Source organism: Talpa occidentalis, unplaced genomic scaffold (assembly GCF_014898055.3).
Source record: "Talpa occidentalis isolate TD23 unplaced genomic scaffold, MPIMG_talOcc4v2.1 talOcc4.3, whole genome shotgun sequence".
Classification (NCBI taxonomy): Eukaryota; Metazoa; Chordata; class Mammalia; order Eulipotyphla; family Talpidae; genus Talpa; species Talpa occidentalis.
Window position 1 is genome coordinate 29,293,124 of NW_023603184.1, and position 9,187 is coordinate 29,302,310.

General features: G+C 42.3%; 1 protein-coding gene across 4 annotated transcripts in view; it reads right to left on the bottom strand.

Moving 5' to 3' along the window:
* Positions 1-8,860, bottom strand: part of BTBD10 (BTB domain containing 10) — a 68,372-nt gene extending 59,512 nt beyond the window's left edge. Inside the window, exons 1-2 of one of the 4 annotated variants that reach the window (XM_037522694.2) lie at positions 7,583-7,747; positions 4,426-4,524 (exon numbers count right to left, since the gene is read on the bottom strand). The gene's annotated coding sequence lies outside the window, so the exon portion shown is untranslated. Of the gene's footprint in view, positions 1-4,425; positions 4,525-7,582; positions 7,748-8,836 lie in introns of those variants that run through there. The other 3 variants (XM_054699386.1, XM_037522693.2, XM_054699387.1) reach the window with 3 other exon arrangements.
* Between the last annotated feature and the right edge of the window lie 327 nt (positions 8,861-9,187).

Genomic DNA, 9,187 nt, shown 5'->3' on the forward strand with positions numbered 1-9,187 from the left:
GCAGAGGCTACAGACAGTTTCATGGTGCTCTGCTTAATCCCTTCCACCACTGGAGAGGCCCCAAAGAAATATTTTCAGGGGCAGTAAGAATCGGTGAAAGTAATAAATATACAAGCAAAATTTTTAGTATTCTTTTTATACAGTTCTGATACTGAAACTATATATTAATATATTCTAAATAAACAATAAAAGTCTATTACCATGTTCTAAACTGAACATTTTATGGCTCTTTGTGTTTGTTTAAATGAAGTAAACAATAGGGGCCTCCCTGGTGGTACTTAATCCACCAGGGATTAAGTACCAGAGCTATCAAGTTATTGCCAGCCACTGTGGCATGAGTTTGATCCCAGGTCAGGGAGCTAACCCACATGGCACATGGTGCAGCAGACTTCTCCTGTCTTGCGTCTCGCCCACTGCTCCCTTCAGCAGTGTATTTCAGTGGATCTGCCTGTTCTGCTCCCCACTGTCTCTAGTGAATCCTCTCCCCCCACCACACACCTCTGGCCTATACCCCAGTTCTTGTATTCATAAATAAACAAATCTTTTTTTAAAAAATGAAGGAAACAATACACTATTACATGTAACTGCAAATTAGTAACACAGGGTTTCCTCAACACTCAAATTCATTCAGATCTTCTAAAATACTTCCATCTAGAAAGAATGACCAGGGCCTCCCCGGTGGCTCAGCGGTAGAGCGCTGGGTTGCAAAGCTGCCCGCAGCCTCTGCAGCGCCGGTTCAATCCCCGGCTGCTCCCCGGCCACCGGAGGAGGGTCCCACATGGCATGCAGACCTCTCCTGCCGCCCGCTGCTCCCCTCAGCAGTGTACTTCAGTCCTTCTGCCTGCTCTGCTCCCCGCTCTGGCTCTGGTGAATTCTCTCACCCTCCCGCGCTTCTGGCTGTACCCAGTGCTTGTATAAACAAAACAAACCAACAAGCAAATAAATAAATAAATAAACATGCCTCTATTAAAAAAAAAAAAAAATCTTTAAAAAAAAAAAAAAAAAAAAGTTGTTCCTGTTAGAAAGAATGACCAGTATGTATGAGGCCAAGAACAAGCTCAAGCCATACTCCACTGGGAAGGTTACCAGACTGGTAGATTAGATATGCCTGAGCACTAAGTAAATTATAGCAAAATATTTTGTAAGATTTTTCAAGCAAAATGGAAGCACAGGTTCTAGATGCTAGCATCTAATTTAAGGTGCTGGAAAATTAATTGGTTTTTCATGTATACTTTCTGTGTCAACCCATACATCAAATCTATGAGACAAGAGGTGTCTTTTATTCTATAAAGGTGATCCCTTTCTAAAAATTAAGAAAGGGGGCCTCCCCAGCGGCGCAGCAGTTGAGCGCTGGGTTGCGAAACTGCCCGCGGCCTCTGCAGCACCAGTTCGATCCCCGGCTGCTCCCCGACCACCGGAGGAGGGTCCCACCTGGTGCGCAGGCCTCCCCTGCCGCCCGCTGCTCCCCTCAGCAGTGTACTTCGGTCCTTCTGCCTGCTCTGCTCCCCGCTCTGGCTCTGCTGAATTCTCTCACCCTCCCACGCTTCTGACTGTACCCAGTGCTTGTATAAATAAATAAATAAATTTTTTTTTAATAAATAAATAAATAAAAATTAAGAAAGGGCCTCCCCAGTAGTGTAGCGGGTGAGCGCCATGCTGTGAAGCTGTCTGCAGTGCGGGTTCATTTCTGGCCAGCCAGGGAGATAACCACATAGCACAGCAGACCTCTCCTGCCTCGCCCGCTGCTCTCCTCAGCAGTGTCTTGGGTCCATCTGCCTGTTCTGCTCTGTGCTCTGTCTCTAGTGAATTCTCTCACCCTCCCGTGCCTCTGACTGTACTCCAGTTCTTATAAATAAATAAATCTTTAAAAAAAATAATAAACAAAAATTAAGAAAGTAGCTTAGAGGGAATTCATTGGCCTAGCAGCACATAGATAATAAGTTAGCAGTCAGATACTCATCTCTACAGTCCAATTAAATATTTTTTCTACCATACTATATTGTTTCTCAAAGTTAACACATAACCTATCAAAATTCTATACTCACAAAATAAAAATTGTTAGTGGTAGGCTTTTAAATCACTAAGAGATAGATTCAAAGTAAGGCAGATAGGTTCTACTAAATTTATAGGCTATCTGAGAAATCTTTTCCTTCTTCATTTTATCCTCCCCAAATTCCACATTACTAAAAAATTCAAGGTAGAACATAAAACCACAAGAAAATGTAAGTAAAAAGAAAACGTATTTATCTGACTCTCAGAGAAATTTCTAAGTCTCAAAGAAAACTGGCATTAAGCTAAAGACAGCTAGTATGAGAAATAGGAATGTGCAGCAAGTCCTTTATGTTAACATTCTCAACAAGGACTAGTGAAAGTTTCTTCAGGGATTAAAACTAGAACTGCAAACCTGCTTTCAAGAAGCATTAGATTTGATTAAATAAAAAAAAAACTATGAAAGAAATTTAAAACTTTACCATATAAAACAAAAGATTAAAATCTTAAATGTAAGATCTTCTATTTAAATCCATATTAAAATAATCTGAACATTAAGATAGAAAAAGGGAAAAAAAGATAGAAAAAGGGGCAAAGTTAATGTACCGTCAATTTACAAAAACAGGTATGTTAGTTCATAAGAATACAAATCAAAAAAGGGAAAAAAAAATTCAACCTCACTAGCAATACAAGAAACCCAAATTGAATCTGGGATGTTTAAGCTATCAAATTGTCAAAAGTTTGTTGGCTTTTTGTTTTAATGATAGCTGAAGTAAAGGGAAATGACTACTCAACTTGTGGAAGTTCTGTTCCCCGCTCTGTCTCTGGTGAATCCTCTCACCCTTCACACCTCTGGCCTGTACCCCAGATCTTGTATGCATAAATGGATAAATCTTTGAAAAATAAATATTTCTGGGAAGAATTTAAGTCATTATATATAGAATGATGCCAATTTTGTGTTTGTATATTTGGGTCATGGGATTATGGTGAGATTCTCTTCTTTGTTGAGCATCTCAAATTACAAGCAATGCAGAAAGAAATAACTCCCTAAAAAATCTATTATGTAACTTTTCAAAATACTCACTGTAAAACAATTCCCAAATCAACAAGTGTTCAAGACTACTGTTGAATAGTATCCTTCATAGGGAAGCAAAGATGATCAAAGAAACCATACCACTTTTCTTTTAAAAATGACACTCTGCCTTTGTATCATTTTGAGTTGAATTAAGTAGAACAGCTGCATATATCTATGCATATATATAATGCACATATACTGTCACACCAGTACTAAAATATGTACAAGTACACAAAAAGTAGAAATGAAAAAAGGAACAGAATAAATATACAGGGGATTTCTATTGTTTTCTTCATACACAAGAACAAATTTTCCACTGCCAAAAGAACATGCAACCCACTAGGACATCACTGGAATAAACCAGACAAAAGGAAAAAAAGCTTAGATACAGTAATTCTTCATATAAGAGAATGGTCAATAGGGGTGCTATACTAGTCCCATTACTTCTGTGTATTATTTGAAATTATCCATAAATCTTTTTAACTATTATAAAACACAAAATTCTCTGAGAAAGGAATACGGCTTGAACATGAGAAACTTAAACTCCTTACAACTATGTTCTATCCCCACGAAAAAAAAACTAGAAAGGTTAAGTATCTTTTATGTCACAAACATAACAGTTGGATCTAAATGATCCCCAAAAAAACAGTATTCCAAGCAGAAAAGTACATTTACAATTTTAAATGACCATAGAAAACTGTTATAGTTTCTAATCAAGTACTTCAATCAGTAACTCACTATGACAGACTTACCACCAATCAAATGTTAATTTCAACTACAAACTACAAAATTTCATTTCAACTACAAAGATAAAAGTACTCAGTAATTAGATATCTTACATTTTTTAATAAGAAAATATAATTAAACTATTAAGTAAAAAAAGATGCTTTATTAACAGCAATATCTCTTAGCATCCTACAAACCTTCAGAAATCTAAAACATAAGGCCACATATCTAGTATAAAGTCTTTTCTCATATATGTTCAAATTTCTAATTATTTCAAGTACTCAGCTGATTGTGTTACTATTGCCTACCTCTAACAATTTACCTTCTATCTCTGAGTTCTAGATAGCTAACTGCTTAGCCAGGGTGCTCTATTTTAAAGGATGCCAAATCAGAGCAAGTCATATGAGGGGAAATGCAACATTAGCTTGAACGCTTGTAAACTTCTATTCACAAAGAAAAAAAAAATGTAGTGTTTTCTCCATTAATGAACATTTATAACTACACTCCTTCCTCCCTGGTTGTTCATAACCAACAAATAAAATAAGGGAGTCAGACATATGACGATAAAAATATAGCTAAAGTCAGATAAAAATACAGCTAAACTTTCTACCACTTCAACTGTAAATTAAACTTACTCAGAGCTGTGAATGCTCTAGTTCCTTCTCCTCCACAGCCTGCTCAGATAAATTTACGGTACAGGTGCAACAGAGAAAATAGATCCTAAGAATTGAGAGCTGTAAAAAACAGAACCAGAAGGCACTGAGAAAAATCATACTCAGTCTCCTAGTCTTTTCCTAGTCTCACCTAATCCTCCCTTGGGAAGGCATTTTAGGGGGCAGGAAGATGGAAAGATGCTTAAGAAAGAGAACTTCCTACTTTACAAGTCATGGCAGAAACACAGGGAGAGGAAAATGATGGTTCCCCCTTCCACAAACATGACAGATTTTTTCAGAATGTTTTTAAAACTCTCAAACAGGAACACCTCACAAACATCATACGTATCTCCTCCCATTTCATCTCCCATTCCACAGAGGCAGACTTTAGACTAACTTAACCTGAGAAAACTAGGCTAAAAGAAAATTAAACCTGCAAACTCCCAAAATGGTGCTGAATAAAAACCAATATTCTATATAGTCTTTACACAAGTAAAAAGAAACTTAGTTAGAAAAGACAGAGTTCTTTATAAAAGTGCACAGGAGACAAAAAGGTAACTTAACCATTTCACCGTCTTTTTCAAAACTCTCCCTCACCTAGTCTCCTCTCACATTGATATTATCCCCACCAAAGACCCTCACCTTGCTCGCTGTACCTAAGGTCTACTTTGTTAGGGCTGACCTATAAACTTCCATTCCCCATAGTCTAACTATGAACAAGCTTATACGATTAAAGTATTTCTCACTAATGGGTAAATATGGTTTAATCCACAGGATTCAATTCCATAAATATCATTAACCTCTATCATAATGCATTGTGTTTAATCAATCAGAGCCCAAATTCTTCTTAGCAAAAAGTCGTTAACCCAAATCAATTTTTTTTTAATGGATAATACAAGGTAGTGCCTGCTTCACATCACACTCTCCCCATCCCATTTCTTTCCATACTGATTCTGCTTCCCCCATCCCATTTGCTAGGGAATAAAATCCTAGGAATCGATACTGCTTCCAGTAAAAGTAATGACTGGGAAGACAATGTAAGATGGGAGAGCAAACATTCAAAACCTAAAATGGATTATGACCTGTATTTAATTTTAGATATTAAATGCAAGCACAATAAAAAGGCTTCTCAAAAAATCAATTTCTTTACAAGACACCTAACAATCAGCTTTGCTCAGAACTCTTGAATTATTAAACTGTATATATTGAGAGGCCTTTTTTTAGTCTTTAGTTATTGCCAGTTAAAATGTTAGTAAGCACCAGTTCAATACGTCCTACCATATGTAAAGGCTATTAAACTTATTTGTTTTCAATTAGACTTGGCATTTTCCCCAAGTTCTCCTAGGTATAAATTCCAAACTAATTGGCATACTTGCTTTAAATCTTCTTTATTCAGCTGTAAAAGAAGTTCTAAAATAGAGAACAGGATACAACTACCAATAGGTTTGGGTTTGGCTGGGCCACATGAAATTATTTTTGTTTTAATGAGATGTCAATATTTTTAAAAGTCAAGAGATTGTAAGCAAAAAAAAAAAATCATCTAGATTTCCTGGGTTCTCTTGAGATGGCTAAGGACTAACTGCATGGCACTAATTAGGTGGACTTGAGAATTATCAACAGATGTCCCTCCTAGAAGAATCATTAAACTCTAGTGCATTGCAATCATTTTCATTACCTGCCTAGTACCTAAAAAAAAACATGTGAGGTTGCTCTTCATAATGTATTCCTTTAAAAGGTGCTTTTCCACTCTTGACCAAATCACCTAAATGTAAAAAGTCACAAGGCAGATCATAGTGGTTGTTAACTTCATATTTTAATAATAAAATTTCACAAGGTTTATTGGTAAAGATGAGAAAGAAATTCACAATGATGGGCAGGATGGCATTCTGAAGTTTCTAAAAAGCCTATCTAAAAACATTTTTGGGAGGGCAAAGGAAGGTGAAGGAACTCAATAATACTGTTGAGACACTTGAAATTTTCCTGACTGAAAACTACATTACTCCATAGTTCCCTACCATATTCCATGCTTCAGAACTTCCGTTCTCTCTCTATATAAAACTTAATCTAAATAACAGGTCAGAAACTCAGGAACGTCAGAGAAATTTATAAACACAATTACACCTTCAAAAATAATTCTGGCTTTTTGAACCATCTTAATCCACCATCAGTCTTTCCCAAGTACTTTCTACTGCATTCTGCTCTATATTCGAATGCTAACTGTAGTTCTTATTCTCAAGGCTTGACCTTCAGTCCCAATGAACTCTCAGAAACTCTTCTGGCCTTCTTGGTTACAGTTCCTTACCATCCCTCTTATTCCAATTTCTTCAAATAAAAATCACTATACTATGAGACTTCATTCAGACTGTTAATTTAAATAAAAAGCATGCACACTCTTAATGATTAAAAATGTTTTTAGAAGGTGTCTGCACAAACTGACAAACAGGTGCGGTTCGACCGTAAGCACGTCTGGACTAGTGACTTTTCATCATGGACTCAGAGACGGGGGGAAAAAAAAAAAAAAAAAAAACAGCACGAAATCTATGAGGTCCAGGGATAGTCACATTGCCCCCACACTAACAAATACTAAGTGATGTCTCACTTCCCCGGACCCCACTGCTGAGGATAAAGGTTAGGTGATGTACCCTGAAGACGACGACGAGCTGTTTTTCTGTGCAGCTTTTGGTCAAACAAGAGCTTTCCCCGACGTGATACTGATACAGCATCACCCACGCTGCACATTCTTCAAGTCTCACTCTTTTTCACCAAATGGTGCCCACCTGCCACCCTCCCCCCACGGGATGCGCCCTCCCCAGGCCGTCGCCGCGAAAATCCGGGGTGACAGAGAAGGGGCGGGGCACCGGGTTACTCAGCCCTGGGGAGGAGGAACGGGGGTCCCGCTTACATCCCTGGGAAAAGGCCTCGGGACTTCCGACCCCAAAACAGCACCCCCCCGAAAACCAAATTCCGACCCCGACTCTCTGACTAGGGGCCCCCCGGCCCTCCGGCGGCTCCGGCAGCGCGGACCCCCCGCGGTCCCGGCTCCCGCGCCCTCCGCCCCCTTCTCCGCTCGCCCCCGCCAAGCCCAGCCTCCCGCGCCGCGGCCCCCGAGTTCCCCGGCCGAGTCCAGTCACCCACGAACCTTAGTCCCCTTGGCGCGGCCACTGAGGACCTAGGCAAAGGCCAGGGCCGGCGACACCTCCGCTTCCTCCCCTACGGGATCCCTCCGGCGGCGTCTGTGGAGGCGGCCGCTCATGAGGCAGCGGCTACCGAAACCGCCCGGCAGGTTGCAGGCCGGCTCCTAAGCCTGTTCTCGCGAGAGCCCGCAGTCCGAAGAGGCGAGGCGAGCTGCGTTCTCGCGAGAATTGTGACTCGCCGCCCGGGGTGGGCGGGGCCCCGAGAGAGAGGGCAGTTGGGGGATCGGCCCGCTGAGGTGGGCGTTCAGCCCCGGGCTGGCGCGGCGAGGGGAAGGCGCGCGTCTCCACAGGCGTCAGCTGAGGGTCACCTGCGAGCCTCGAGCCTGGAGGCCACGAGCAGCTACCCCCGCCCCCGGCGTTGAATCCCACGTTTCTCCTCCGCTGCTGTCCCCGTTATAAAGGAGCGGACTGTGTCTCCGGCCCAGAACTGAAGCGCCGTCTGTTTGCTTAGGGAAGCCGTTGCCCGCGGCTCATCAAACGCCGCGGCGGGTGTTAGCCGGGAGGTTGACGAGGCGCGGGGGTTTGACGAGGCTCGGCCACAGCTGTTAGGTTTTAACTCTTTTTTTTTTTTTTTTGTGGGACCCTCGCCGGGGGCCGGGGATCGAACCGGCGCTGCAGAGGCTGCCGGCAGCCTCCCAGCCCAGCGCTCAACCGCTGCGCCACCAGGGGAGGCCCCACAGCTCTCCCGTTTTAAACGCTGCTTGGCGGGAAGCGGCGTGCCCGCGGAAACTCGGTACTTGGGCGGCCTTTCAAACCTCGGGACTCACCTGGGTGCGATTGTTCCAGGTGGGGAGGTCGCCAAGTGTCAGTTTCTCAACTTTTTTTTTTTTTAAGATTTATTTATTTATGCGTACAAGAACTGGGGTACAGGCCAGAGATGGGGGTGAGAGGATTCACCAGAGACAAAGTGGGGAGCAGAACAGGCAGACTGACTGAAATACACTGCACTTTGGGCTGGTCAGCCACGGGTGAAACTTGCAAATCACGTTTGGGCGCCAAGCTGTTATAGAGCAACCCCGATATTAAACGGGTTCCTGGCTGTGGGTCCTCACCCGCGCGCTTTAAAGGGACTTATGAATACTCTACTACAGACACATGCAAAAGGGTTAATAAAAGGTTTATTTACAAGAGAAAAGGAAATAAGGAAAATGTACAACTCAGGGAGAAAATAGGGAAATAAAGTCTTTAATGCGTCCTACCCGATCCGACGACCTGGAAACCCCAAAGTCACTCTCAGAGCTGACCGGACGCTGCTGCTGGCCAAGAGCCCAAAAATGGAGAGACCCCCAAAGCCCACGTGTCTGCCTTTTGTATCCACCTGGCTGCTTAACCCCACCCTCAGGTCCCAGCCACCTTCCCTTTGGTGGTGATGGGATTTGGAGTTCCCAGTGTCTTTGGCTTTGACCTGGGGTGGGGGTGGAGTCCACAAAGCCTATATGGAATTTGCTTTGGGACATCCTTTTCCCCCTAACAATTGGAGCAGTGGGCAAGGCAGGAGAGGTCTGCTCGCCACGTGGGTAGCTCCCTGGGTGGGGCTCAAACTCGTGCTG